Here is an 8,931-nt window from a genome sequence, read left to right as displayed (position 1 = left end):
TAGTCCTAACCTGTACCAAAAAAAATCAAAATTTTGTTTCAAAACAATAATTTTCAGTTAAAACTGGAAAATTCACAATATTTATTGCTCCTCCCTATTCCTTTCTTCAATCCCACTGAAAGGACAGATGGTTTATTAAAATATGCCTTGTTTTCTCGTTTTTCATATATTTTGGATCATTCAGGCTTATTCTTGTTAGATTTTGTTTATACTTCTATTGAGTTGTTCCTTTTTCTTATTGATTTTAGATATCAATTCCCATGCAGTTTAGATATTAATTCTTTGTTTTTTATAGGTGTTATAAATATTTTATCCCAGCCCATGGTTTGGCAATTCACTTTATTTATGATGTCTTTTATGAAATAAAATAATTAAATTTAGTAGTCAGATACATCAATCATTTCTTTCATGTTTTTGCTCTATATACCTTGTTAATCCTTTACTATGACATGTCATAATGATACTCTATTTTCTTCAAAAAAATTTTAAAGTGTAACCTTTCAAATTTAGATTTTAAATCAGCTCTCTCTCTCTGTTTCTCTCCTATCTAGCATCTATCTATCATCTGTCATTCATTTTATATGTGGCATGGTATGAGGTAAAGGTGTATTCTTATCTTTTTTCCATATGAATAACTAATTGTCTCACACATACTGCATAGCCAAAGTGTTGCATATTAAACACTTTGGAGGCCCTTATTTCCTTCTCTGTGTATTTCTCAGATATTTTCTTTGTGATTACCATGGGGTTTAAATTTAACATCTGAAATCTATATCACTCTTGTCTGTTTAGCTATCAGCTTTACTTCAATAGTCTACAAAATAAAGAAAGAATATCATTAAACTATGGGTTTAAAAATAGTAAGAAACTTCAGTACGGTCATGTTGGATATAGGATTAATATGAAAACTAATATAACTTTCAAATGTGCTCCTAAAAGTATAAATAAATGTCTATAAAGTTTCAATTTTAAAAAATACACTTACAATAAATATAAGGTATCTAAAAATAAAGGTAATAATAACATAAAATAGTGTACAAATACTCCAATGAATAGAAGTGATAATCCTATTCCTTTTAGAGTAGAAAGGGGATGGTTTTGTGATTACATGTTAGTAAATCATTAACCTGGTTTTTATTAGGTTTTTGTTAGCTACCTTTTACCAGAAGACATCATATTCTTTCAGTATAATTGGTAACTTCCCTATCATTTTCCAAGCCCTTGTATAACAAAGATAAAATTCGAAGCTCTACATTATCATCATTGCTCTTTTTGTCACTTTAAAAATCATTGTCCTAAATGAAGCATGTCTTTATGATGAATCAGCTTTTGTTCCTTTTTTAAAAATAATTCTTTGCTTTTCCTGCTTCATACACATTTTATGATTAGCTTTACAAAATAAAAATCTGCTTGGGAATTTAGAATTATCTGGAAACACACACATACACACACACACACATACTTTCATTCTTGGAATAGGTCCTTCTTATGATATTAAATTTTCCTGTTCAGAAAGATATCTCTGTTTATTTAAGGCCTTTTCTGATTTGTAGTAACATTTTATATTTCCCCCATAAATTTTTTGCGCAACTTTTATTACCTTTATTTTTAGATACCTTATATTTATTGTAAGTGTATTTTTTAAAATTGAAACTTTATAGACATTTATTTATGCTTTTAGGAGCACATTTGAAAGTTATATTAGTTTGTATATTAATCTTATATCCAACATGACCTTACTGAAGTTTCTTACTATTTTTAATAATGTTAAAATAAAATCACCAGAATATTTTTATGTAGATAAAATAGTGTGCAAATACTCCAATGAATAGAAGTGATAATACTATTCCTTTTGGAGTAGAAAGGGGATGGTTTTGTGATTACATGTTAGTAAATCATTAACCTGGTTTTTATTAGGTTTTTGTTAGCTACCTTTTACCAGAAGCTCTATTTTCCTATAACCAGTGGTTCTCTAATACTCAAATGTGCATCAGAATCATCTCAAGAACTTTTTAGAACAGATTGACGGGACCTTCCCTCAGTGTTTCTGATTCAGTAGGACTTGGAAGATGCTCCAAAATTTGCTTTTCCCAGCAAGTTTCAATGTGATACCACACTGTTGGTTAGGGGACTACCCTGAGAGTTCCACTGCCACTGTTCTATGCTAAACGTAAACTTCTGTCTCTATCAGCTGAGCAGTGAGATAATTTTTATTTATCCCTAAAATTGTTTATACCAGATTTACTTGGGTTTTATTTCCCTGTCCTAAAGAAGATAACTAAGTTGCATGTGAGGCTCATCTCATGCCACTTTTCAACTTTTGTTGATGACTAACACCTGCAAACAATTTTTTATATATTTGCCCAGTTTTTATAGTTGTTTTTCTCTAGTTAATTCTTATTTTTACATATGGCTAATTCTTATTTTTACATCTTTTTTTGTAGTGTATTTTTGCGGCCATTTTATTACAAAACATTTCAAGAATGTAAAAATTGAAAGAATTTTACAGTGAGCATGTATATTTTTACCACATAGATTCTACTATAAAGATTTTATTATACTTAATGTATTACGTATTTTTCCATCTCTCCATGCCACTGACCATGTATCAGTATTTTATTTTTGATGCATTTGTATACTTTCTTTCTTTTATCTTTGATCTTGCTTTATTCTCGTTAATCATCTTAAACTTGTTTTGGAGTCTCTATTAGATTGTTCTGCATTCTACCAGATTAGGATTCAAAATCTCATGTTTGTTGCATGGGCTTTCTTATTCATGGTGAATTGTTTCCTTTTATTTTATAATTGCATTGTAAACTCATCTTCATTCCTATGGGAATCTTGTGCAACCTAGTAGAAAGCATGTATTATCAGGGTATTTTTGTCTTTTCTTATTCCATGAATCTCAGGAGTATTACTGTTACAAGTAATACAAGTGTTACTGTTACTGATTAATTTTTACAGTAATCACTCTTCTAAACCAAACAGTGTTTCATCAGGCCCCACACAGAGAAAACGTTATTTTAGCCATCCAAACTTAAGGCTATAATAAACAAACTTCTATTTCCATTGTATTTTCCCTGTACCAGTGGATATTTTTAAAAAAATCCTTTTTATTGAGCTCGGGCCCTAGGGGTCCCAATTTTTTTTTTTTTTTTTTTTTGGTGGTTTCAGTTTCAACTTCAGGGCTTTCTGAGGCCCATAGTTTGTGCTCCTATTTCAGTATAGTATTAAAACACCAAATCAGCTCATTCCACAGAGTAGCTACAGCCCCAGATCATGTGCTTGTCACATATCTCACCTTTTGATCCCTGTCATTTCTTAGGAATTTAAAGAGTGTCTGTTAGAAGAGGCTACTCTACTTCATATTCTCTGCTCCCTGTATTCTTAACTAATGTTAAGTTTACCTCTACTTAATTCACTTGGTATTTGTTTTTATTTGTATTCTGAGAAGGTATCTATTTCTGCTTTGTCTTCTACAAAATATGTTCCTTTTTGGAGTTTATTTACCCATTCTAACAAGACTTAATTCTATGTTCTTTTACATTTTTCTAACTGAAATAAACTTTACTTAGAATTTAGCAGTAAAATTTTTTCACTTTCATTCTAAATCCTTTCGAGCTTGAATTTTATTATAGCCTATTATAACCTAAATTATGAATCTAGTTGAGCAGCTGTATAGTACAACTCCTTAACTCACTTGCCAGCTGAACAGACTCTATTTTTTTCTCTGTAAATCATAGTCACTGATGATCACAGCACAGTAAACATTCATGACCTGTAGACAATTCTTTTTCCAAGTCTTACTGGGGCTTATGTTCCCATTGGCTGAGTTAAAGACTTGCCAAAAGTCAGTTTTATTGTTACATTTATGTTATTTTAAACTACTGAATTCATTGAAATATATAACAATAAAACATGAATGAAAAGAAAGTTATTTCCATCAAAACTAAATTAAGTTCTCCACTAAGACATAATAAATTGTGTTTCTACATAAAATATTTAAAAATTAGGTATAAATAAGGAAAATTGGAAAAATGACCTCAAAATCTTAAGACATTTGCAAGATTGATTTTCAAATGTGTTCAGATTCTATGATTGCTGGAGATATGTATCCCAGAAAAACATGCTATTTAACCTAATCCATTCCTGTGGGTGTGAGCCCATTATAAGTAGGACCTTCTGATGAAGTTACTTCAGTTAAGATGTGGCCCACCTTAATCAGGATGGGTCTTATAAGCAGAATCACATTCAGACAGAAGGAAAAAAAATCATGGATGCAAGAAGCTGAAGGTCAACAGAGGCTGGAAGAGAAGGGAGAGGTGAGGAGAGGCCACCATGTGCATGGTCAAGCGGCAGAGGAATCCAGAACAAAGAATCACTGGCAGCCAGCCCCAGAATGACAGTGTTCAGGAAGAAAGCATTGCTTGATCACATATTCCTTTGGACTTTTTCTTAGCCCCAAAACAGTGAGCTAATAAATTCCCATTGTTTAAGGCAACCTATTGCATGTTATTTGCCTGAGCAGCCCAGGAAACTAAAATAGATTTTACTTTACTCCAAAGAAGCCATAATTGGTAATATATCCGAACATACCAAATTAGAGATGATGGTTGTCTTAGTTTGCAGGTTATTATGAAAAATACCATACACTGATTGGTGTAACCACAAGACTTTATTGTCTCCTGGTTTTGGAGGCTAGAACTCCAAAATCAAGGTGTTGGCAAGACCATGCTTTCTCTCTGAAGTGTGTAAGGTTCTGGTGCCAGCTTGCTGCAATCCTTAGGGTTCCTTGGCCTGTTTCATGGTGATCTCTCTCTCCTGGATCTGCCCTTTTGGTTTCTAATGACTTCTGGTTCCTTCCTGTGTGACTTTCTCTGATTTATGGCACCGGATTTCTTCTGCTTACCAAGAACTCCAGTAATATGGATTAAGGCCTGCAAGGATTCATTTGGGCTATACCTGAACCAAAAAGAACATTTTCAGAAGAGTCCTATTTACAAATGAGTTTACATCCACAGAAGCAGGGATTGAGATTGAGAACATGTCTTTTGAGGGGAATATTCAATCTACCTCAGTGGTCTTTCTACAACACAGACTACTATGGGGCATGCCAAACAGAACAATTTACATGTTTTAAGTTAAAATATGGTGTATATGTAGTATATATTTTAAAAATCTATATTTCTCACTTTAAATGAGTTTTTTGATTAACTAACCAACTACTGATCCTGATTGTATAAGACAAAAGGACACATCTATTTTATTTGATTTCATTATTATTACTAATCTATTTTCTTACTGGATGAGGTGTTGCTAAAGTATTTACATTTATTTGAAATATGTCCAAGCGGATACATAGCAAGCAATAAATCTGACTGCTTAAAATAAAATGAAACATTCAATGAAACCATCAGCAGATTAATATTAAAACTAAGGAATATGGGGTAGTGTAGTGCATTCAAGGTGCATTAAAAGCCTCTGCCTACCAGATTTCCCCCTGTCCTCTTGGGATAGCTTCATTTCTTAGAGTTATCATGATCTGCATCCCATGATCCCACAATCTTGGCACAGCTAATTGAATCAGGGCTGAGGGGGGAAGAATGACCTGAAGACAGAGGCAATAGTGTGGTCAGGGACCATGCCTTTTTTTTTTTTTTTTTTTTACATGGACTGGCACCGGGAATTGAACCCGGGTCTCCAGCATGGCAGGTGAGAACTCTGCCACTGAGCCACCGTGGCCCCGACCCTTCTTTTTAAAAAGAGTGGGCAAAAAGTTGAATAGCTACAAAAATAAATAAAACTTAGAGGAATGTAGTAAATAAGCAGCTCTAAATATAAAACATATGAGACAAAGAATGCAAGTTTAGAGACAGGTTGTTTTCATGGAATAAAATGAAACCACTGGAGAAAGACTCAAGGAGGGAAGAGAGAAGTCACAGCCAAAGATATATATCATTGGGGACTCCCTAGAGATGCTCTCTGGCTTCTCCAGCTTTTGTTGATCCTCAACTGTAATGGTACATTTTCCAGTTCTCCTTAAGGCCTTAGGAGACCATGTTCTATCCTTCTTTACTCTTCCTTCTATACTCACTATGAAACTTGAGCACGTGTGCTCCTTGCATGTTAAAAAAGTTTACCTAAGGCAAGTGGAGAGGAAATGAATTTACAATTGGCAGTTTTAAAATAGTTTTAGTAGTACTTTTAAATGCTTTTAATCGTATGTTACTTTTGTATGACTGCTGGTTTTGAGACCTGTTTGAGTTAAATATGGATAATGGAATGGATAATGTTCAAAAGAATTTCCTGATATTTCTAAAACAATATATAAAAAGAAAGACTAGGCTTACTTTTCTCTACCAAATGCAGAGAAGAGAAAGAAACAATTCAACCCCCAACTTGCTCAATAAGAAGTTATTTGCAGAAAGTATATGAATCAATTGTCTCTAATACCATACATTTTTATATCAAATTGATATTGGACTTGGCAGAAACAAACTGGTAGAGCACTCTAGCACTCCTCCTTCCCTCCCTTACCTCTCCCTTAACACTTAGGGTTTCCTCCTTCCTAAGGCCAGTAGGCAGCAAAACAGTTTAAGTCTGACTTTTCCTGTCCTCTTTCTGTCTTCAAATCTGTCCTTCAGAATCTGCCTAAAATTATCAGTGTTAATGGTGACATACCTAATCATAATAATGCATGTTAAGAGGAAAGTATATTTCTCATCTTGAATAACATTTGCATTTTAAAAGCTGCCTCCAACAGTGATAGACCACTTGAATTGAAGTGTGTATGTGAAGTCCTTCCTCAGCCCTTCACATTCCACCACGTGTGAGGGTCGTGGGTAAACCAAAAAGCAATCTAGCTTTCTATACAAAGCTTTATTTTTTTATTATTATTTTGGTGACTTCCTTGGGGAAAAGAAACAGCTGTAAATTTACTTTCTATCTTGTCCTTACTATAATCCATGAATAGATTTGATTTCCAAAGTAATTAAATTTGCCCTGCTTGGGGCAGATGGTTGACCAATAAGTATTGGAGAATAATTTTTTTTTAACCATTGAAAGGTTCTTTATTGATGCAACCAGCAGTGACCAGGTTTGAGAAACTTTGTTTATACATGATGCAAATGCATGCTGATATCACATTAGGCACAGATGTTCATATTCCTAGTTATAATCTTGACACAAGAGCCCAAATCAACATTATGCTGGGAGACTGAAATTCAGCCATTATTGTTTCTACTCCTTTGGAAAAGTGTACATCTCCCCTCTCCCCCACCTCCAGCACATATACACTTTCCAGATTACAAAGTAAATGATCTAAAAAGTCAAACTGTATAAGAATATATTTGGTGTAATGGGATTTTAGGCCTTCGCAAGATCTAGACAGCTTAAGAATTCTAGTCATATGAAGCCCTAGTCACAGCTGAGCTATGGCAGTAACACAGAGAAATAATTTTGGGAATACTCCATTGGAAAGGATACAGAGAACCTGAAGACAGTCCAGGAAATAACAATAAGAATGATTAATGAGATGAAGATTAAGTCAGATGAATAAAGGTTATAGGATTAAGGTTTCCTTATGCCAGACAAAACGAGTCACAGAACTGATTTATTAATTTATTTTTAATCGTTAGCAGAGTTTGATTTGGTTTTATCAAGCAAATTGTTATAGCCTTTCTTTTTTTAGCCTTAATAATGATTTCAAGCAAAGCAGGGGTCATTCAAATGGAATTTTACCAATGCCTTTTTTCCCGAATATAAAAGTTATTTTAAACTAGATTCTGGTCCATTATCTTATACCAAGACCCAAATGGTAGCAATTGGACCTGTACTAAAAATTAGAATATTTTGTCAGATTTAAGGAAGACAGTCTTGATTCTAAAAGTAATTATACATTAGGACAATGGGGGATTGGATGGACTTCTATTCCCCATATATATTCAAGCAGTTCCATATTGAACTATATTGGTATACCTTCCAAAGGCAGAATGAATGAAAAAATAATGTTTTATGTGCCTTTTATACTTTTAGTTTATTTCCATGATTTTACCTTTCTGATGAAAAAAGAATGTTGGTTGAACCATTCAAATAGATAATGAAACAGTGAGTAGTTTAATCTTGTAGTCTAAATAATGACATTTACATAATAATAATTGTAGTTATACATTGAAAACCAAGAATGTATAATCTCTAGAAGATTACTCTTGCTTCAACATGCATTAAGCCATTTTTCAGACTGTTGTGCTTTTAATTTGTATTATCAAATAAATGCAATGTTAAATTTGAATGGATTTTTAGACACTGTAGTGTTAACATCTCAGGGCATTTTTGAGCAGTGTTAGGAATAAGGAAACTTTATAATGTTGAAATGTAAAATTATATTAGGGATCATATTCACAATTAAGAAAGTTGAATGATTTCAACTTGAGTGCTGGCTACTTGTTACTGCCTTAGATATGACCTAAATAATGCTAAGGAGTCCTTTTCCTACATATATTCATTTTAAATTTTATCATGCATTTCCAAATCAAAATCACAAGAAAGTTGACAGAAAAATATTTTGATTTTTCTTTCTATTCATACACACAGTACATGTTTATGGTTGGATTCTAAAAATTACAAAAAAAGCAAGGAAAAGAAATTTAAAAACTACCTGTATTAGTTCACTAATGCTGCCAGAGAGCAATATACCAGAAATGGAATGGCTTTTAAAAAGGGAATTTAATAAGTTACAAGTATACAGTTCTAGTGCTGAGAAAATGTCCAAACTAAGGCATCAACAAGAGGTTACCTTCACTCAAGAAAGGTTGATACCATTCAGAGCACATCTGTCAGCTGGGAATGCATTTGGCTAGCATCTGCTGGTCCTTTCTCCTATAATAAATAATAAATTTCAGCTTCTGCTTCCTGTAGGAGTTCCTACATCTG

The sequence above is a fragment of the Tamandua tetradactyla genome, chromosome 10 (genome assembly GCF_023851605.1).
Source record: "Tamandua tetradactyla isolate mTamTet1 chromosome 10, mTamTet1.pri, whole genome shotgun sequence".
NCBI lineage: Eukaryota > Metazoa > Chordata > Mammalia > Pilosa > Myrmecophagidae > Tamandua > Tamandua tetradactyla.
The sequence above is the reverse complement of the archived record's forward strand: the minus strand, read 5'-3'. Positions refer to the sequence as shown.